Below are 24,232 nucleotides of genomic sequence, written 5' to 3'. Positions count from 1 at the left end.
CAAATATTGGTGGCAGGTAAATAAGAAAAATATTGAAGACAGCTTAGTAAACTAACTTGTTTTATATAAAAATGTGTTAGTACGGGAGAGGAAATGGGAAGAAAATATTCTTTTCTAGATGAATTTTTAAGAACATGAAGGGACGATTTGGGGGAAACTTTTGAGGGTGTAAGAATACATACCTGCACACACAGAAATGAAGGTGAAAAAAAAGAGAAGATGAAAAAAGTTCCATCCACTGTATTATTATGGAATTCCCTTCCTCACTGCCATTCTTTAAAAGACTTTCAGGAGAGATATAAGTCTCTATATAAGTTGTCACATTAGTTATTATAACTCTGTACATGGATTAGCCCTCAAGGTACTTCAGCTTTATTCAGATTACTTTTATTTTGTGTGTTCTCACCTCCAAATTTGGACCTATAGTCAAATGTTCATCTGCACCTGAAATTTAGCAGATTAATTCTGAGCCTAGGAGCACATTGTTTCCATTATCATAACTGTTTTGCCAAGAGATTGAGGCTGTTCAGACATGATGTGTGAGTGTTTTCAGACTAATACAAGAAAAATAGAGGAAAATAGAAGTCCCTGAGATAAAAATTATGATTTTTCAAACATTCTGTGTTTTTACAAGAAAATGCTATATAGAGAATTAAAATATGTCCTATGTGAATTTATGGAAATGGAAGAACCTTAAGAAACAGGGAAATCACAAATTAGACCTACTTTTTACCTAAATTTCAAAAGCACTGATTTCTTAATGCATTTGAACTCTTTTTGAATAGATGGGGAAAGTGAATGTAGATAGCTCTTTAAGGAAGTTGTACTAAAAAGGGACACAGTAAAATATTGGAATGGCTGGAAAGGGAAGAGCCAAAGTGGATGTGGTTTTTTTTGGGAAGTGGGTAGATTACAAATTTTATATATGCTTATGAGAATGACACAGCAGAGAACATACAAGTCAGGGTGTGGGAGAGAGTAGAGTCTGTTACTATATGGTTATCGAGTTAGCAAGTGGGAATTATCTGCTGCTCACATAGAGATTTTATACTAGATGGGAAATGGGCACTTATCTCTAGTAATAGGAGTGAAAACAAAGCATAGGAGTATAGCTGCAGGGGAATAGTGTAGTAGGAGTTTATGGAAGTCCTCTTATGATTATTCAATTTTATAGAAAAGTAACAATTATGCCATTATATAAATATGAGATTGTGGAGGTGGAATGGGTATTTGGGGAGTAAAAAGAAAAAAAAAAACACACATGAATTATCTATCTAGGAGAGCCAGAGAATAAATGGACTAGGAGACATGGCATAATTCTTGGCCATTAAGATTCAACCTCCCAGATTTAAAAGATTCCAGGCAAAATAGATTTGTGTTTTTCTCTAGCCATGTTTAGCTACACAGGTGCACTTGTGTAATAACAGCGAAGGTAAAAATACTAGGGTTATGGATTTGTCAAAGAATGGTCTTTTACAGAAGTTCGATAAAGCCAGTGAAGAGCAAAGGAGACAGGACTATATACAAGGAACTGATTTTTAATGTTTGTCCATAGAATTTATTCTGTATGAGATGAGAAAATAAACATCAGATGTGTAAAGTAGAAAGCAAAGCAAGCTGACTCTATAAATTTTAGTCCAGGTGAAGTTGAAGAATTATTAGAGCTGAAATATGTGATGAAATAAGCTAAAAAGATAGCAGGCGAGGGACTGAATTTAGAATGTTTTAAATTGATATTACAGAGTTTACATTTACTGGTAATGAATGAAAAGTCCTAGTGCAGGGTCTCTCAATCTCAGCACTATCAGCATTTCGGACTAGTGTGTGTGTGTGTGTGTGTGTGTGTGTGTGTGTGTGTGTGTTTAGGCTACCCTGTGCAATGTAGGATATTAGGCAGGATGCTCACTAAACTCTACTCATTAAATATCAAGAGCTACCCACCTCCCTTTCTGAGTTTTGAGTACTGACAACATATCCAGACATGGACAGATATTTCCTGGAGAAGCAAATTGTTTGCACATTGAGAACCACTGGTCTAGAATATGACCATGGGAGTGAGTGGCAGAGGTGAAGTAAAGGGCAAGATCACCAAGGATGTAGAAGAGAGATAGGACAGTTATTTACCTGTGTATTGAAATAATCAAGAATTAGGAGTAAAGTAGTGTTGAAGAAAGCTACAATGATAGCAGCTACAATTATACACAAGTGATGGGGGAGTGATGATCCATGAGATTGTTGACCAAAGGTACAATGGAGAGGTTTCAGGAATTATGATAGGGCAAAGGAGGGAGTGGAATATGAGCCATGTTTGTGTGAGGAGTCTAAACCTTCTTGAGAACTGTATAATGAAATGAAGAAGGAGAACCCTGTTGAGCTGGGAAGTCAGTGTTTGCAAGGCTGTGAATGCTGTGAGTATAGAGTGATGGGTCAAGTGGAATAGGTTCAGGGCATGTTATAGACCCTGAAAATGAACTCTTAGAGGCCTGGGAGATGGGAGGAGTCTTATTTGCAGCTGTTGAGACTCTCTTTTGATTCATCTCTGTGAAAAGTATAAACCTGTAAACTATGGTCTTAGCTCAAGAGAACTGGGATCACTCTTAATTCTAGCAAGAAGGTTGATTCCTTCCTGACTCCTCTCCATAGACAGTAGAAAAGATAGATTGGCTAGATCTTACTCTGAATGCTTTTTTTTTTTTTTTTTTGATTCCTATACCAGAGATAAGAGGGATTAGGAAGACTGGGTCTTGCCCCCAAATTTCCCACTCACTAGGAAGAGTGATCTTGAGTTGGCCCCTATCAATGCAGAAATCCAAGAGGAAGGCCAGTTCCCATGGGGTAGAAAAGATATAGAAAAGTGGGATTTGATTGGATTATGAATGATTAAGGGAGTGGAATCTATTACAAATGTTAGATAGAGTCACAAATACTTGATTAAGAAGTAGTACCTAATGGACAGAAAGAAGGAAATTAAATTCTTTCTTCGTCTTTACAATTCTCACCCTCCGAAATAGAAAGAATTGCTGTTAATGAGTAAATTAGGAAAACAGTTAAAGAAGCATGATAGTTTAAATTGATCTACCTAATGAAGAGAGAAAGGGTACTGAGAAGGATAGGTGAACATTTTTGGCTTAAGGCAGCTGCTGAATACATGAGATGTGTGCTTATGTATGTGTGTGTGTGTATGTATGTGCATATATGTGTTAGTGTGTATATGTCTGCATATAGAGAGAGTTCAATAAATAGATCATAGATAAATCAGATACACATTCAGAGTGGATATCATACACACATACATATATCCATATATTACACATTTGGAAAGAGAGAATGGAGAATACAAGTTTCAAGAAGATTGAGTTACTTTATACAGGGATCAACTTTATAAATTTTGAGTAAACTTTATTAAAAATTGAATTACTTAATTACTTCCTAAATATTTTCAGTATTGGATTGTCTTTTCCAGTATTTTTTTTCTATGTCTGTGACTCCATTCTAAGCCTGTACCAAGAGTTTACAATGGCTTACATTTTTAGCGATATTTAGAACTCAGTAAAACTTTGGGATTAGAAGAATGTTAGGTCAAGTGACTGCCTTACTGTGATTTAATGTTTTCTTTTATTTAAGTCCCACACTTTTGGGGACATGAATCCAGCAATGTATCTAAGGAATCATTCCCAAGTTAATTCACATCACAACCCATATAAACCAAAGTGAGCTCTGCGGGCAGTTTTTCATAACCAATGTCTTTATTATCAATTGACTCTTTTTAAAAAGAACTCATGGAAATTTGGATTAAGAAGCACGTTGTGGAATTTAGGTAAACGCAGACTGAGGTTACATCGTATTTGAAGAGATACTGTGATATTTAATGATACTACATAGACTGGTACTGTCCAAGATTTTAATCTGAAACCTGTATATTTTTACTTAATACATGACAGTGGATGCCTTTGTCAGGGTTTTAGCTTCATGTTCTGAAAATCTGGTTTCTCACAGACGTGTTAACTCTGTCAAAGATCAAGGTATTTATTATATTAATCATGTTTTCACTATCATTATATAAACACCCTATCGAAACAAGCAAATAAAAAATGACTATAATTAGCACATCATATTTAAAACTTGGTTATATTCCAGAGTATATAGATAGCCACATCCAACTAATTATTTTTCTCACATCATCATCACGTTTACTTTTTCCTTCCAATCTATTGTTTATCATTAAAAAATCCTGGGAATATATATCACACCCTTGTGCTTGTAGATGCATTTCCAGTGAATTTGCCTTTTACTTATGCCAGGGTAAATCCTAGTTTCTCTCTCTCTCTGTCTTACTATCTGAATTTTGAATTATTAAACTATTTTCCAATTATGATAGTTATTGGATTGCTGCTTCTGATTTTTTTAATATGTGTTTTTTGAATGACAAGACAGGGGCCCAGAGAGATTGATAATATCTGTTTCTTCCATGATCAGAAGGAAACACCTGCATGTATTTATTATATGCAGTGAGACCCAGGTACCATCATCTCCCAACTGACAGGGCTTTTCTCCTACGTGACTGCTCCTTTCACTCTTCATTTGAAGCCTGGAGCTCTTGGGAGTGTTTGCTGAATGGCTGTCCCCAAACTATATGAGACCATTAGATCCTAAGCTGTTTTTTAAAGTTCTAAGATTTAGATAGATCCTACTTTTATTAGAAGAGAAAGAAAAAAGCTTTTAACAGAAAATCTTTTAAATTGCATAATTTTGCCATTTCTTCAAAAACACAAAGATCTCCAGATTGTCTTGCAGTTGGAGCCTACAGAAATTGCTCTATCTCTAGTCTTCCTAAGGAGACATTAACCATTGACTCATGCCAAAACCCTTGTCTCCTATGCCACCTGGCAAGATGGTGAAAAGCATGACCTCTGGAACCAGTGCGTGGTTCTGGGCTTAAAATCCCAAGTATCTCTAGCATCACCCTGGAGAGATCCATATTATTCACTCTTTAGGGTTAAGGTAACATATCTGCTCGTGGAAGTGAAAAGATTACTTATAGGAGGCATCTATGAATTCTTTAAAAAGCTTACCTCAAATTTTGTCTATTAATTGTTTTATTTATGGCCTTAACAGAATGAAATTTGGTATAAGAATGGGTAAAACCAAGAAAGGTCTTGGTAATAGAACACTCACAACCTGCAAAGTTCAGTTGTCAAAGTGACCTGAAGCAAGGTCAGTGTTGCTGGGGTGGGGAGGTTATGGGTAAAAAGGGAACATACAGTGAGGAAAGGAAGAGGGATAATTGAAAGAGAATGGAGACAGGTGAAGTTAAAACACTTAACAGATTTAGATTCTTGCCAATAAAGAATACAGACTACATGTCCTTGTGTGGATGGAGTCGGCTCCTCTGAGTGGCATGCTTGTGGGAGTCTGAGCTCCACTGGGGACCGAGAGATTCTCCGCCATCAGTTTGGTAAACAGAGTGTTTCACTTTCTACTTATACAGCACATGCCAGAACTCAGGAGCCCTCTGCTGTGTACCCTTGGGGAGAACAACACATGAAGATTATTCATTTTCTCTCTCTCCTTCTTCAAAGAAAATAAGATGAATAGAGAAATAGATCAATAAGTGAATAGATATTTAACTTGAGGTCCTGCTGGTTTCACTCTTCATGGATTCTTTCCGTGTGTTATTTTCCTGTCTTTTGCTCCCAAAACACAGTGTCATACTTCAAGCAGTTAGATTTCCTTCAGCGTGATGAGCTGTCTTGTGCACGTCTTCTGAGTATCAGTGCAGAGCATGTTACCAGGTGCAGAGCCATCAGCCTTGCACCGTTTACAGGGGCTTGTTTGTCAAAGTTCACAGCTTAGCAACATTTACTGCTACTCTAACTTTCTCTGCAGTGTTATGGTTGTAATTATTTGGTGTTATTCTGGGAGTTAATTGCCAGGAAACAAAATTAAGGGAGCGTGTCTGATCCTTTCCCTCCTCTGAGACTACTGAAAAAAGAATTGAAAAGAGGTGAGCCTTAATATCAATCCAGCATGGACCATTTCTCTTGTCATTGGTCTCATTGAAGGAGCTCACTTCAGGAGAGTCACAAAGAGGTCAGAAGATTTTAAACTGCCAACTTAGATCTGCATTACAACTCCCAAAGACTTTACAACAATTTGGTATGGATATGCTGAAAATCTAGCTCATTTCTCCATCACGAGATTGCAGAATGAAATCCTGGTTTTCGCTGTGCTAATAGAGCTGCTCCTGGAGAAAGATTTCAGTGAGGTATTTTAGGAGTGATTATCTTTAAAGCCATTATATATTAAGTTATTAGAAAAAAAGATTTAAATCATTTGAGATAATTGAATGACATCATTGATAAAATCTAATCAGATGGTGACTTAGGCTGAAGAATGTGCGAAATATATTTTTGGATCGTTAAGCCTAAAAGAGGATCACCTCAAACAGGACATTAAATTCTGAAGGGTTTATGTCATCATTAGTATATCCATCATTGTGGGGTTACTCAGAGTTTACGAAGAAACAGGAAAAGTGCTGCATCAGCCCATTTTCCTCTTAAGAGAGAGAATTGTTTCCTTGTCGCAATCCCTTAGTGATACTTGGATCTGTTTTGCCTTGACCCTTACCTCTCTGTCAACGACAGAGGGTGTCTCTCAGCTGCTCTGTAGTTGTAGGATGCTCTTGCCACTCTCGGCTTCTTCTTCCTCCCTCAGCTTCGTATCTGTCATGGCCTGAGCTTCTCTTAATAACCGAATGTTCATTTCGCATTCAAACAATTAGAGAGGAAACTATTTGTCTTAATTGCTGAGCCTCCAACAGATGTTTTGTTAATAGTGGTAAGACACCCTCATCTAAACTATTGCTTTAAGATGGGAAAACACTGCCTGGTGCTAACATTTGAATTGTTATAACCTTGAAAATGTTCACATTCTACTTTGAAGGGCAAATACACTTAAAATTAAGGCATCGTTATATAATTTAGTTATATCCCATGAACGCACAATTGATTTGTACATGTTTCGTACAGCCCTAGAATTTGTGCACATGTCCAACCATACTATAGGAACAATTCTGTTATGATGTAAAAGTATTGATTTCTGGGTGGAACAGAAGTTTTTAAACTTCTTAGGCTAGTGAAGGCTTTTTGTCAAGCTGTAATGTAAATTTTAGAGACTATAATATTTTCATGAACTAACTAGTTTTTATAAGCTAAATATTTAAGAACATGTTAAGTTTTTTGTTTGTTTTTAGCTAAACAGTGCGACTTCTATGTACAGTCCTCCTCGCAAAAAACATTTCAAGTTATTTTCCTTTTTTACATCATTTAATAACTAAGTTCATGTGAAAGGTACAGATGGATCACATTCCTGAAAGAGGGTAAGTTTTCATTTCCAAATACTTGACATTGTCCCTCCCCCATCTGGACAAAGACATAAGCCTAGCAATGTGAGACTTTGTAATTAGGCTGAAACACTTTAAGTAAACTTTTTTTTTAAACCACCACCTTTGAGTTGAGGCTGTTAAGATATATAAAGCTTGTTATCTCTAAGAATTTATTCACAAACAATCCTCATTGCTTTTTATTTTGATTTTGCTTATTCATATATTGAGAAATATTAAGAATGATGTGCCAAATTACATTTGTTCACCTTGTTTCAAGGAAGACATCTATGAATTTAGTGGCAACCCTTGATCACCTTTACTTAGCAAAGCAGGGAGAAAGAGGCCAAAGACAGGTAATTCTCTCTTCTCTTCCTCTCTCTCTGTATATATATTTATTTATTTCCAACTCTCTACTGATATATATATATATATATATATATATATATATATATATATATATATAGTAGATCTGCATTCCAGTTGGGGCTTAGGTTATGATCTGATATGACATAACAGATCAGTTAATTTCTCTGATATTAATCTTCCCTGATCTGTGTAATGTTAATAATGTAAGATTTGGTGGGAAGATATAAGAAGTTAATTTATGGGCATGAATTCCAGGCTCTAAATTATTATACAAATATTATTATTATTTCTTCTGGAGCTAGTATTAGTAATTACCACTAACTGGAATATCAAGTCTGACATGTGACTTTCCCAATTACAGCCTACATGGCTTCTATCTTCATTGTTCAATTACTAAGAGTAGACTGGTCATTTTCGGTGTGCTTCTGTGTTATCCTAATGGGATACTAAATATCCTGGTATTATAAGCATACTTTCTCAATGTAGACTTGCTTTGAAAAAGAATTATCTATGTAGGACTAAGACAAATTAACCAGATCATGTGGTAGTATACATCAGTAATGCAGTTATGCTGGTGGAAAAAAATACAGATTCTTTTGAACCTTGAAATTTACATATACACACACTTATTTTTTTAATTATTTGAAATCTTGTCAAGCAACAGTAGACAAATTATACAAGAACATACAAATTCATGTTTGTATAAATATTGACTACTGTACAATTTAATTCAGATAAAAGTATACTAACATGAGATTGAAGGGTAGCCAGGAAAGACGGTAGCAGCTGTAAGGTAAATTTAAGGAAGAGAAAATCAAATTATGTCAAAGTCTACTTTAGAACAAATTACTGGGACAGAGTTAAACATAAAATAATTATAAAAGGATCCACTAGGAAGATATAATAATTCTAAATGTGTAGGTACCAACAACACAGCTTAAAAATATAGGAAGAGAAAAGTCATAGAAAACCCAGAAGTAGACCAACACAAATATGCCAAACTATTTGACAAAGGTGCAAAAGCAATTCATTGTAAGAAGCATAGTCTTTTCGATAAGTGGTGGTCAAGTATTTGGGCATCTAAAATTATAAAATGTAGGTTAAAAAAGGAGAAAACCTTCAGAATCTAAGACGATATAAAGAGCTCTTAGATCTGACATCAAAAGCATGACCCAAAAAAGGAGAAAAAAAAAAAAAAAGATAAATTGCACTTCAAAAAAGTTTAAAAATTTGCTCTCAGACTCATGGAAGAGAATGAAAATACAAGGTGTAGTGGGAGAAAATATTTGAAAACCATATATATGAGATCTTTATCAGATCTCAAAACCGAGGAGGAAAAAACCAAATATTTCATTTAGAAAAGGGGCAAAAATCACAAACAAACATATCACTTAGGATATACAGATGACAAGGACATGGAAAGATGTTTAACATCATAAGGCATTAGGGACATGCAAACGAAAGCCAAAGAGGTATATCCTTATACAAAGACTAGAATCGCTATCGTGAAAATAGCAACAATGCCAAATGCTTACATAGATGCAGAGATAACTGTTGATATTTGGGAGAATGGAAAGTCCATTGCTGCATGGATTTTGTGGTAAAATGTGCACCATTATCATGTTGTAAATGTTTTGTTATGCTAGACATATGACACAGATTAGTTTCATGAGCCACAGTTGTGTGACTTGAGTTGGCTGATGGGACCAACCAGGAACATCATAAACTGTAAAAGTGTCAGCTGTGGTAAGACATTGCTGATAATGCTGAGAGGAAGTCTAAAGTATGATGTGGTAAATCTGCTGAGATCAGACAAGAGCAGAACCTCATGCAGTGTAGCCTCCCTCAGTGTGAGATAAAGGGGTCAACCATTTCCAGAAGTCAAGAGTCTGGCGTAGAGCAGTATCTCTGCGTCAGAAATAGTCTGTGATGGAGGATGTGTTGCTGTGCTCAGGGAGAAATGGTAGTATTTTGTGTGATGCAGGCTGAAACAGCAGCCTGAGTTAAGTTGGTTTCATCAGATAAAGGGCATTTAACTTGGGCATTTGCATGAAGAATCCAGATGGTTTGATCAGTAGCTGTGATTAGTTTCTGCAGTTCATGGCCCCAACGAGTAGAGTATTAATCTGCCAGTCTGTAGTTTTCCAAGTGCCAGACCAAACACTTGGCTGTTGGCAAGTACCCAAGCTTAAGTGAAATTATAGCAAGTTTCATCAAGGTGAGCATAAGCCAGAGTTATGAAAATGCCATGAGTTCTGTCCATTGGGCAGAGCGACCACACCATTTTCTGCTCTTCACTACTAGCACTGAGGTTGAACAGATGTAGAAGCCCAGTGGATGCCATTTGTTTTTGGCTTAGCCAAACCATCAATGGACCAGGCCCAGACATTTTGGGGAACCTGAATGAATCAAGATCCCCATGAACACAGCAGCTTTCTATAAGACAGTGGTGTGGGGGATTAAATTGCTCCCAAAGTGGTTGTTGCCACTTTTCAAGTAAAGTGGAGATATGGGGGCCAATGCCAGGCCAGTTGCATTGTTGAATATAACATTTCTATTTAAAGAGTGAGGCTTTTTGGGTTCTTCCTACCTTGTTATTTATTAAGTCCAAGTTAACCAAAGTTAGGCATTCAGTTTCAACAAGAACCCAATGGCAAGCCAATAACTACTTTCAAAAGGAGTAATCCTGGCAGTCCTGTCATGGAAGGGATGGCGATACCCAGGGGCTGCCTCTGCATTGAGGCTTCTCTCTTTGACAAATGCCCACTTGACAGAGGCATCAGTCATAGAATCTCAGGGTTCACAGAGGTCATTAGTGCTCTGTGGAGGCATAAGGACAGAGCGTGTGCCATAGTTTTCTGGATCACTTCCAATGCAGACTGTTGCTTTGGGTCCACACAAAGGATGCTGATTTGTTCATTGTTCAATGTGAAAGAGCAAGAAGAAAGTTGGTGTTTTTGGTTTTGTTTTTTTAGAGAGAGAGCACACATATATGTGAGCTTGCACAAGTGGAGGGGTGAGTTGGGGAGGGGCAGATGGTGAGGGAGAGAGAGAGAATCCATGCCCAGCCATGGAGCCCAATGTGGGGCTTGATCTCACGATCCTGAGATCAGGACCTGAGCTATAACCAAGAGTCGGATGCCTGGGCACCCAGGTGTCTCAAGAATGTCAATGTTAAGCACATATTCTCTCTAGTACCCAGAGTTCAAGAAGATGCTGGACTTCCTATGTGGTGGCAGAGGCTAATAAGACAAGACTTCCTTGACTTCCAGAGGCGTCAAATGTTTTGAATCTGTTCACTTAGTCCCAAGACATTTAATTTGTCAGGCAGGTCTGAAACTTTTCAGGGTTTATTATGCCCTTGCGTGTGGGATTGTGATACCGTCACAGGGCTGTTGAGACTGATGATTCTGATTTGCTAACCAGTAAGATGTCATGTGTGTAGTGAAAGCTTTGAACATAAGCTTTGAACATCAGAGGGTAGAGACATTCATGCTAAATGCTGACCAATCATCAATTGCAAATGAAAGGAGGATTTAGGGAAATGATTTACGTGTTACATTTTTCCAGACTCTTCCTGATCTGGAGAGTCTCCCCTGGCACTTATGTGCTGGGGAAGAAAGTGCATTTAACATCAATTCTTACCCTACTCTTAAGTGGAGAAACAATGTTACATTTAATTGGCCCAAAGCATCCCACCACAAGGTCACGTTAGCTTCTCTTCCCCACCTCACTCAAATTGTATTAGTTAAATCTGGGTGTCTTTTTCTTCCATGGTCTGGAGAAGATTGTGATTTGGGCACACATATCCATCAAAGCCATAAAAATTTGATTCTGTCTCTTCCCCTAAATTCCCCAGCATACTTAGAAGGAGGTGTATGGTCTTTGATCCCTCTTAGAGTAATGGAGATATTAGCCCCTCCTTGAAACATCTGTATTCTCAAAATAATTGAGATCATGATGAAAAGCATGGGAGGCATTGGTGACACATAGAAAGTGGCACCACCCCATTAAACAAGCCTTCCCATTTTTGTTTTGAGCAGCATGGTGGCAGCTCATGGTCAACCAAACAAACTTGCCTAGTACTCTGTATTGGACAGTAAGAGCTTCCTAGCTGATACCATATCTTTTGAACTTAGAAGCCCTTGACTCAGCTTTTTTAGCCACACTGCCTTTTTGGATGGGGTCACAGGGTTTTGTGCCTTCTGGCTAAGTCGGTCTTGGATCACATGGGGTGACTTTCTTTGAGGAGTCCTCCATAATCCAAAACATCTGCTGCCCCATTCTGAAGAGGACATTGCTTAAGTTCTCTTCGCAGGTGAGAGAAATTTTCCAGGATATGAAGGATAATTTTAATAATTCATCTAGATTTTTTGTGTGCAAATTTCTATTCTATTATTATCAATATTGAAAACTCAATCTGGAGCAGTAAGAGTCTCTGAATATTAATTAGTGCCTCAACAATGGTTTCCCACAAAAGTTTGTCTCAAAGAAATCTAGAAAGGGACAAAAAGCTTCCTCACAGCAAGACCCACTGCAAAAAGCTCTGAGGCTGTTTATTGTCTTCTTTGAATGTATCTAAGATTGCTGTGATAGACATCATAGATACAGGAACTGTAAGACAACCCAGCTGTTTCCATGCCATTCCCTTCCACTGTTTCCAGGTGTTATGTGCCTCACCTCCTCGTTTCACCAGTGACCCAAACAAAATTCTGATGCTTCACTTGGTTTCTGCTCATAATTGTCACAATTTTTTTTTCCCATTTTATGCTCATTGTGGAAGCATGTCTTTGTAACTGTTGTCCAAAAGGAAGAAGAACCTTCTGCCCATCTAGGACACCTTTTAGGGTTAGTTGTTACAACTGCTGTTGAGATAACACTTTTTCCTTGATGCCAGAGGGCTTAACTACTTCGCGTCAGTTCACATAGTCTCAGGGAGTTTAAACTGGATAGCAGGTCTCTGAATTTTGTCTGGGTTTATTAGCCAATAGGGCAGATTTGTGAGGAAGTCCTCCACCCAGAGGAGTGTTGACTATAGTTTGGGCAGCCCTCTGGTACTCCGCCTATAACCACCTCCCTATACCTCTCATTTAACTGGCAATAAAGCAAAGAACCATTTATTTACCACTAGACAACACAGTTTTGTCAAAATGTTTAGTACCAATTCCCGAGGACTTCCCTCAGATCTCATTAATTGGCCCACACGACCCTCGTATTTTCTTTTTTAAAAAGCCATGTCTCTTAATATCCCATCTTCATCATTAATTCTGTCCAGAAAATTGAAAAGTTTGTGATTATATTCTTTTAAACACACAGTATTCTCTAGTTTCATGGATGCTGATAGAAGACACAAAACCCAGGTCAGAGAAGAATGAGTGCTTATTACTCACAGCCACAATGGTCGTGAGAGCATCAGCATGTTTTTGCCAGTTCCTTGAGCCTCAGTTCACACAGCAAATAAGACAAGGACCAGAGGATGCTTGCACAAAATTACATTACGGAAGAACTCTGAGGGTCGGGCTTTCAAATCTTTTGTAAATAGCATACGCGTGATTGTTCTTAGCTCTGGAGGGAGAGATTATCTTTTATCATACTGGAGCGTAAGAAAATCCACCCTTTGCTATGGAAGGGTATACTAGCTCTATGGAACAAAGGTTGTTTGCTGTACAACTCGTAAAAATAGCTTAGAACAAAGAGCAGTCAGTGCTTGGCTTACAAGACTTGCAACCCTGTAGAAGACCCATGAAGAATTGCCTTCCAACACTGAATAATTCAATTAAGAACCAATTCAAGTGAATTTGGTAAGACCAAATAATGCTTCTGGCAGAGGTAACCTGCAGATTTTAAGCCCTCCTTTTAACAAAATGTATGTTTGATCACCTTACGTCGACCACCTTATGCTGCTTTCCTACCAGCTTCCAGGCTTCTGCACTAGCTCAAGTCCGTTTTGGTTCCATGGGCACATTTTGTCTCCAGATTAATTGGCCTCCACCTGGGGTCCTCAGCTCTTGCATAAGGGCATTTGAGAGCCTGGAGTTTTCAGAATTTGAGTTCAGATGGCCCCAGTATTTGGGGAACTTTTTAATGGTAAAATCTCAAATTTCAGAAATCTACATAGCAAAGGCATGCTATATGACCTCATTAATAACACTTCAGAAGTCAAGGAAATGGAATACTTGGTTTATATACAAGTGATAATGGAAAAAAACCACTTTTTCTTTTAAAACACTGTCTAGCCCATATTGTGGCATATACATAAAGTAACTCTTCTAATTGGCTAATCAGATTGTATTCCCTGTGAAAATCTGTTCTACTAAAATGATGGTATATGACAGGAAATGTCTCTTTAAGATGCTTATGCTTAATATGACTCAAAGACTTAAATCCTCAATTTGAGAGAGAACAGTATAGTTAGGCCTCATGCCCCATTTCCTCTTTCATTAATTTTTGCTAAGGGGGGTTTCTGACATGAAGGAGAGAAGTCCTAGGGCTGTGCACAATGCTTTGCCCATATTGTAATACAAAGCTGCCAGATGCTTCCCCTCCAAAGCAGGGGATGAAGGTCAATGGTAAGAGTGCTTGTTGTGAAGCATTTTTACTGACTGCATTATACCTGCCATGTCAGCAGTACCCAGACTCACCTCTGAGGTTCAGCAGAAGGAGGATAAAGGAAAGGAGAATTTCAGGTGGTAATTTAGTGCAAAAGAACAGCACTCAGGGAATAATGGTGGTGCTGAGAACTCTTTGTGCCCTTATAAAAGGTCATTGCATGAGGAGTGTCTGTTTCTCTTTCTCTCTCTCTCTCCCTCTTTTTATTATTTTTTTAATATTCTTCTACAAGGAACAAAAGTTGTATTTTAGATGCACGATACATTTTTCTCCTGTTTATTATTCTCCTTGACAACTCTGAATATCCTGTTTTCTTTCCAGCTAATTCAGGAAACTTGTTTCCTTGATGTTAAAGAGATATGGAGAATGCATGTGTGTATTTATATGTACTTGTCTGTGTGTATGCATGTGTATGAACATGTGTGTTTATATGGATCGTTGTATGTTTATATGTATAGCTGTGATTAGAAATCTTGGGAGCCCTTAGGATTTTGATTTATCAGCATTTTCTGTTTACAGTGATTCGAATTCTGATAATTGTCTTATATTTCTTCTTTTTGCCTCATGGGCTCTGGAATCTTTGATCTTCACTGTCCTGCTCTCTGTGGTTTTATGGCCTGGATTTTGCTGCGATTGAGAAAGTGGACATTAATTATGAAGGAGAGGATGTGCTTGAAGCTAGAGAACTAATTAGAGTAAGTTTAGTAAGATTAAATAATACTTGAGGTAGAGGAACATTTACTTAATATACAATAATACTGCACGTACTATATATAATCTTCGTTGACTAAGTTCTTTCAAATCTGTCTTTTTCTGCATATGTGTATGACTGCATAAATGACATAATAAGACTATAATCTTTATTGACATAAATGTTCACTGCCATTTCATGTGCATAACATAGCCACCAAATTATGGAAGGCCTCATTGGCAGGGCACACAACTGGAGTCTAAACCAGGACTGAGCCCAGGAACTGAGCTTATTATTTATTTTTAAGATTTTATTTATTTTTTGAGAGAGAGTGAGAGAGAGAGAGCACAAGCCGTGGGAGAAGCAGAGGGAGAGAGAAGCAGGCATCCCGCTGAGCAGGGAGCCTGATGTGGGGCTGGATCCCAGGATCCTGGGATCATGACTTGAGCCTAAGGCAGATGCTTAACTGACTGAGCCACCCAGGTTTCCCGAGCCAAGGGATTATTAAGAAGGAGAAAAGAGTAAAGCAAAATCCAGAGATGGAAATTAGGCGAGAGAAGCAAGCTTAGAAAGTAGATGTTAGACTGCCAAGCTGAGTTCTTACCACATCAAGAGAAATGAGGGCTGAGCACAGGCATTGGGCAGAGTTCAAGCTTGAGCTTTGTCAAACAAATAAAGCAAAGGCCAGCAAAGCTTTTTTTGTTTTGTTTTGTTATAGTTAAAGCCTAAATTAATTTACTCTCCAGAGTAAGGAGTCCATGCAAATTAAGGAGTTCTCTATTACTTGAATAAAAAAATTAAATCACGGTTTTCAAAGTGTTACAAAGAGGCTATCACAGTTTTTATGCTATTTAAGTTTTGAAAACTAGAACTTGTTCATAGCTGGTTAAATCCTACCTTTTATGGGTAAAGAAAATATTTTTAGCTAGGGTCTGGCATACTAAGGTTTACCCAATGTTCTTGGTGGTTTATTATTTTCAACTATTAGAACCGATTATGAAGAAACACAGCACTTAATTTTGTTGTCACTCATGCAGCTGTAAATAAAAAAAAATTAAAGAAACACAAGAAAAACTAAATAAAACAGAAAGCTTATTTAGACCATTTGGTAGGTTGGATTTGCTAGTAGCAGATGCTGAGATGGGGGTTCAAATGTTAGTCAGGAATCAATTTCTTTGAAAGAAGAACGGAAAGCAAGATTTGTAAAGAAACTTCCATAGGAATAGTGTGACTTCACATGACGTGGCCCTTTGCAACTAAGGCATACTCTCAAGTTGCTGTCTGTTGACCAGATAACCCACAGCTGGGTTGCAAGTCCTAACCTACTAATTATAAGATACAACCCAATAAAAACAAACATGAAACAATACTTTACAAATGAAAATTCAAGAATGTCCAGTAATGACGATTATATTCATCATTATAAGACAGAGTATAGTATTTGCATATATCATTATTCATGGCCATATATAAATTAAGACCACACACACAAAAATCACTACACAGCTCCCTAGATGATAATATTACAAATAATGACATTTTCCAAGGGTTGGAGAAGATGTGGCTCAGAAGGAATGTTCATTTATGACTAATGAGATTTATAATGGTATAACTACTTCAGAAAAATTTGACAGTTACGTAAAAGATTAAAAAACTGAAACTACCATATAGTCCAACAATTCCACTTTTTAGTACTTACCCAAGAGAAATAAAAATACATAGCCACACATGTGTACGTATGAATGTTTATGGTAGCTTTGTTCATAATGACCTAATGCTAGAGATCTGCAAACATCCCCCAAATTAGTCAAGAGATGAATGGAATGTGGATCATCAATGTAAAGAAGCAAAAACTGATGTGTGTAGTCTCAAAAACATGATGCTGAGCCAAGCAAAAGAATGCATATTGTGTGATTCCATGTATATGACACTCCAGGAAAATGATCTATAGTGACAAATCTGACCAAGGCTTTCCTGAAGTTGAGGATTAAAAAAGAGACTGACTAGAAAGGGGTGTAAGACAAAACTTCGAGCAAAGGGAAGTCTTCTATTTCATGATTTTGTTAATATAAACATTGTTAAGGTTTGTCAAACTATATAACTAAAATAGGTATTTTATGTAAATTATACTTTAATAAAATTATTTAAAATAAACTTATCTGGGATTTTTAACATCTTTATTGGGATGCTATTCATATACTATAATTTCCATATATCTAAAATGTACAATTCAGTGGTTTTTAAGTATATGATGAGTTACACAACCATACCCACAGTTTAAGTGTAGAATATTTTCATCATTCTAATGTACTCATTAGTAGTCTCTTCTGTTCTTTTTTATTTTCTCATTATATAGAATAAAAAATATATATTAATACAATATAGTTCATACTTACATTATTTTGTAAGCATTTACCTATGCCACTAAAATTATTAGTTAGTTTAAAGGCTGTGTAATATTAAAGTTTATTAATATGTCATAATTTACTTAAACATTTTCCCATTGTAGGACATGTAGATTATTTCTTTGAAGCCCTTTGAGTAAAGCAGACTATAAGATATAGAACATATTATTAGCTTTTTGTTTGTTTAAATGAAGACATTTATATTATTTTTCACCCTGTTACTAATCTAGAAAAATCCCAAAGACTGAAAATGAATAATAATGAAGAGTAAATATGCATGCAGACTGAGAACTGTTCAGATTTTGAATTAATGCAACTTTTAGTAATCAACTTGTGATTAGCAAGATTTAGGTGGACTGGATCTTAGGGAGAACTCTTTAAGTTTAGAGGTTAAAGAAAACTATGAATTTCTTGAATCATTAGTTCAAGGATTATTTTGGAATAGAAAAAAATTACAGCAAAAGAGTCAGGAGAAGTAATGTCATTTGCCTTCAAAGGAATCAGAGTATTTCCTCAACATCTACAGGACCTCATCCCAGTCACAAAGAAGGAAAGTTCTACAGGCGCTTGTTTCTACTTGCTGTTGAACTTGCCTTCAGTAACATGGTTTTCTGCTTGAATGATCTCAGTTTACTAGACTTTTCACATAAACTTTTTTTTTTTTTTTTTTGGATAGTCAAGGAACTCTGTGCCTGCTGCTGCTGGCACAATGCTGTTTTATTGCCAGTGTGAACCATAATGAGCAATTGGTATTCTCTTAGGATATGTATATAAAAAACGACTTCTGTAATCAAAAAGGTTGAAGGCCTGGGAAACTCTTTTCACTTAGAGGACTAGAGAGCCTGTCTGTAAGAAAATAAATCGATTATTTTCAAATAAATGCAAGATAAAGTTTGGTATTGCTATCCCACTTTTAGAGGTAAGTGGGATTTGTCTTTTAAGGTACACAGGTCACCTATCTGTTCTAGAATTGTCCTACCAGAGTGATAAACATTCTTTGATTTGTAATATTATTTGAGATGTCAATTGGATCAACCTTTTACTTTATGTATTAGTTTTTTTTCTTTGCAATTTTAATATGCTTTTTTTTTTTTTTTTTGATGTTGCTAGAAGTAGGGCAGTAGATAATTTAATCTACGTAAGGAACTCTTGTTTGGTGATTAGTATTCATCTCCTTGAAAAATTTACACTTCCATCAACAGGACCATTCCAATCCTGTTTAATGCTATGTTACTGGCTATGAATATAAGGAGAAACATATGTTTAAGAACATATATGTAGTCTCAATCCCTAGAGAATACGGTTTCTGGATTAGTTGATTCAAGACCCTTTTCTTTGTATAGGTTTTATTGCTGATCCATGCGCCAGGCACATTTGTAAATATTGAACATAAATAAGGTTTCCCTAAAATATTTCTCTGTGCTATTAATACATTCTGAAACTAATTTATAAAATCTAATAATTTCATCCTTTTCCAAATGCCTAGGGCTCTATGGTGAAAAGTGATAGCATTCTGGGAATAGGAATGCTGTTTGAAAAAGGATTAGTAAAACCCATGGTATGGATATTACCTTTAACAATGAGATCGTTTTGGAGATTTGTTGATATATAGTCTGAAAAAAATATCCTCAGCCCCCTTGAAAGAAGATCTCTGAAACCTGCTCAATCCACACAGACTGTAGGATGATTTTCATTAATGAGAATTAATAGTCTTTTGTTTTCTTTGGGAAAACTCTGAATGCTGACTGCATGAAATAAATAGCTTTTTATTATCTTGAATTCAGGTAGATTTGGTGATAAATAACTTGCTGTAGAACTTTTCTTAACTTTAAATGTTGTTCTCATGGAAGCTACTGTTGTGCTATTCAAGGCCTCCTAGATGTAACTCCTGCAGATTTAGGGACTTCGGGGATTCTCTTCTTGGAGTCTTGTTTTTGATCTCTGGTGCATTTTTTTCTGTACTTCCTCAGATTACTTCATATGCTTTTCCTGAGGAACACTTCAGATTTCAACACACATCATCTATAACAACTAGGAGATTTAAATAAAGTGTATATTTGCATTGGATTTGGGGAGGGGTTCAGATTGAATTTCAGTTGAGGTAGACTGGGCACTGGGGCTCTGATCTGCATCCTAAATAAGCAACTCTCCTAATTCTGATGCAGGTGGTTAAAGACCACTTTTGAGAAGCAGAGTTTTGGATTATGTTGGGTCTTCCCAGTTAGACTGTTGGGTCCTTGAGAGTTCTGTATGAAGAACTCAGGGCACTGCGCATGGTTGGCTCTGAGAATACATTTCTTAAATAAATTATTGCTAAATCCAACTTTACAAATATCTTCACTTGCAGCTTATTCGTGCACTGTGGATTCTTCTTTGTTGAATATCTTCGTCTGTCCTTCTTTCCTTCCTTCCTTCCTTCCTTCCTTCCTTCCTTCCTTCCTTCCTTCCCTCCCTCCCTCCCTCCTTCATTTTTTTCCCATTTATATCTTTATTTTTTTTCCCTATCTCTGTCAATCCATTTCTTTATTTTTCTTTTTTCTTTATTTTCTTGTATCTTTCCTGCCTCTACCAAGAGATTTTCTCAAGGCCTAGATATTCTCGAGGGAGATTCCTACAACATGAATTCATTGTACCTGGGCCAATATTTTAAATGATAATTTCTTTCATGGATTCCCAGTTTCAAACAGAGTTCTTAGAAATGCTTATTTTTAATTGGTTATCAGTTGCAGAATAGATTTAGTTGTTGCGTCAGTTGGAAAACACAACATGTACTTCTGCCCAGCACTTGTTCAGAATTACGTTACTGTTTGGTGGGTAAGTGGTAAAATTAACCCCCTGCTGGCTTTCTCTCGGATAGTGTTTGTTGGTGTTAATTGAGATGTGGAGCCAAGGCCCCAGGCATGCAGAAATAAGCAAAATGCAATGTAAGAACATTTCAATAATGTGTATAGGGTACCTACATTACAGAGAGATGGATTGGACATTAAAAACATGTATAAGAACTTAAACTTAGCGATTTCAGCTTTTTTTTTTTTTCCAGAAGTATATTTTAAGAGTTAGAAGTATGGCCTTCATCTGAAAAGTTGAATTTTTCTGCAAGTCTTCTGTGAACAAGAGTTACTTTCAAACAGTTTCCCATTGAAATGAGCTGAAATACTGATCCAGTGCCATGCCTTTGTGGACATAGCAGGAGTGACTTTTGAAAACTATGGAACTGTAGAGAAATAGTAACTTATTCCATAGCCGATTTCTATATCATTATTTTAAATTTACCACTCAGGAGTCACTCTGTCTTCTCTGTCATCTTCAAGTTCAGAGCAGTTACGTAGGGAGACGGTTTCTGTCTTGATAGACAAGATGCAAAATACTAAAACATCTATTGAAAATTAAATGGGAGAACATAGGTAAATTGAATACCCTAGAGATGTGGTTACTTGGCTCATTTAGAAGTTCATGGATTAGCTCTGCAGTCTTGGGTGTTGAATGTGGGTTTTCAAGAGTAAGAATGAATTACAATAGGGACGCCTGGGTGGCACAGTCCTTAAGCGTCTGCCTTAGGCTCAGGATGTGATCCCAGCATTCTGGGATCCAGTCCCACATCAGGTTCCTCTGCTGGGAGCCTGCTTCTTCCTCTCCCACTCCCCCTGCTTGTGTTCCCTCTCTCGCTGGCTGTCTCTCTCTCTCTGTCAAATAAATAAATAAATAAATAAATAAATAAATAAATAAATCTTAAAAAAAAAAAAAGAATGGATTACAATAGACTTGATGTGAGTTAAAATAAATACGAACAATGACATATCATGATAAAGTTAGAAAACACTACATATGAGCTATCTTTTTAAAATACAGCAATACAGTTAATTTAATATTTTGAATTTTTCCCCTATCCTAGGCAAAGGCAAAATTCAATAGAATATTATTTTTAACCTGTAAAGAAAAAATAAAGCAGCAGAACTTAATTCAAATTTCTCTGAACCCATGTGAAATGCCCATTCTCAAACGCTTTTAAGAAAAAAGATGGATGTTTATTTGTATTACAAATTGTAGCTATTATCCTTGAATTCATGCAAAACTTCACAAAATATTCTGTTTGAGGTCTGTAAATACTGATGCTATTTGTCGTTAAAATTAGATAAATTGAGAAATGGTCATCGCTGGGTGCTCAATCATTCAGAACCCTGAGAGCTAGACAATTTTGTGAGAAATGTTCTAAAAATACCGAAATAATGTAAGAAATAAATCAACAGGATTTAAATCAGTCATTACACAGATTTGGATAAACATGTAAAATGTGAAAGAGTTAACACCTTTGACTCACAAGTTTTTGATGACATGCCATTGTTTTTAAGATGATGTCCAAAACTTTTGACAAGGCTTTCAAGAATTTTCATCTCTTACAAAAAGGCAGCGGGGGAGGGGGGCCCTGCCTTAGGCTTGGGTCATGATCCCAGGGTCCTGGGATCAAGCCCAGTATCTGGCTCGCTGCTCAGTGGGGAGCCTGCTTTTCTTTTTCCCTCTGTGCTCTCTCTCTCAGGAAAATAAATAAAATCTTAAGGAGAAAAAAAAAAATGCTTAAAAGAAGTTTCGTTGGCTAAGGGGTACCTGGAGGCTCAGTTGGTTGAATTCTGACTCTTGGTTTCAGCTCAGATCATGATCTCATGGGATTGAACCCCATGGGCTCTGCACTCAGTGGGGAGTCTGCTTGGAGATTCCCTCCCTTTGCCCCTTTGCCCACTTTCACACACGCTCTCTTTCTCTCTAAAATAAAATAAATAAAAAAAAGATTTTTGTCAACTTGAACAAAAATGTTCATAGTTCATTATTTTTTATAGCCCCACTCAAATAGAAACCCAAATGCCTGTCAACAGATGAAAGGATAAATAGGTTTTAATTAAGAAACCATATAGATGTGTCAAAAATAATTACTTTAAGCAGAAAATAAAAGAATTCAGAAAAAAAAGAGTATGCATTGAATGATTCCAGACATATAAAAGTCTATAGTGTCAGTGAACAGAAGAGTGACTATCTTGGGACAGTTGCATGGGACATTTGGGAGGGGTGGCAAGAAGGAAATACAAAAGGACACAAGGAATCCTTTCTGTGTGATGGATATGTTCATTAACATAATTGAGATGATGGCTCATAGGGCATATACCATTGATGGAACTTACCAATTATATACTTGAAGTACATGCAGTTTATGGTACATCAGTTAGATCTCAGCAAGTATTAGAACAAAAATTTACTCTTTATCAGATACCCTATTAGGAAATTTTGTGTATAATCTTTAATTCTTATGAATATTACCAAAAGGTATGCACTAGCATATTCATTTTTAAAGTAAAGAAATAAAGCTCATTGAGATTATATGAACTGCAGAAGGTTACACAACAAACAAATTGTGAATTTGGATCAAACTCATGCTTTCTGGCCTCAAGTCAGAATTCCGGCCTGTGGTTTGTTCTTTCCTAGTTTGAGCACCAACCCCTCCTTTGCAGGCTATTCCCCCAGCCTTTTGATTCTTCCCAGCTCAGGCCTCAGGTATCATGCCACAGAGCCAAGCTGTTGCCAGGATGCTTGGTCCCAATTCCTGATCCACAAAATTTGTGAGCCTAACCCAGTGCTATTTTATACTACCGGTCTTATGGAGATTTGCTATGCAGAAATAGATAAGTGTGTACTTATAAATCTGAAAGATAATGACTTTCATGCTAGATGGGTCTCCCCTGGATTACGATTGCCTGAACACTAGGATAAATTTCGAGACATCTGTTCCTGGTTGGGATAAGAAATAGGCTTTATAGGAGAGAGGACACATTAACAAGGGGAAGTCTCTAATGGAAAGGACAAGTCCCCTAATTTTCTATCCTCCACAGTGGCACATGGCCAGACTAGACTGTTGGACAAGGGGTGTATGACTATATTCCTGTGGACTTGCTCCTTTACTATTTTACTGTTAGTTAGCTAGAACTTCAGTAACAAAGAACCACAAACAAGTGGGTTAAACAGAAATTCATTTATTTTTTTATGGTTGTGGAGGCTAGGAGTCCAAGATCAGGGTGTTGTTGAAGTTGGTTCCTTCTGAGGGCTGTGAGGGAAGGCTCTGTTCTAGATCTCTCTCTATGGTTTATAGATGACTGTCTTCTCCCCGTGTCTTCATATCATCTTCTCTTCGTATGTTTCTGTGTTCAAACTTCCTCTTCTTACAAGGATTCTGGTCAGGCTGGATTAGGGCCTACCTTCAAGATATCATTTTAATTATCTCTGCCAAGATCCTATTTCCATATATGATCATGGTCACACTCTAGGGAACTGGGGGTTCAGACTTCAACATGTAAATTTGAGAGGGAGGATATAACTCATCCCACCACATCTACTTCTCCTTCCTTCCTTCCTTCCTTCCTTCCTTCCTTCCTTCCTTCCTTCCTTCTTTCCTTTTTTTTTTTTTAATTGTGCAAGCATTGCAAAATATCCTTTGTTGCAAGATGGCCTACATTTGAGGGGCCATGTTTTTAACAGGAGCTTTATGAAATGTCAGATGTCAAACAACTGGGGACATGGGGGTGAATGGGATATTATATTCCCATCTTCTGAAAGTAGAAAGCCACTTTTCCATGGAAAGCTGTATTGTGAGCACACCATTGGAGAGTGCTGACTGTCCTCACACCGAACTCAAAAAGAAAAGCCATCACGACCATCAAGGAGCAAAATTAAAGCTTCCCAGAACCTAGTATTTAATCAGATTGCAAATGTTTTGGGCTTCTAGCATGATGAAGC

Source organism: Ursus arctos, unplaced genomic scaffold (assembly GCF_023065955.2).
Source record: "Ursus arctos isolate Adak ecotype North America unplaced genomic scaffold, UrsArc2.0 scaffold_17, whole genome shotgun sequence".
NCBI lineage: Eukaryota > Metazoa > Chordata > Mammalia > Carnivora > Ursidae > Ursus > Ursus arctos.
This window is presented reverse-complemented; position numbering follows the sequence as displayed.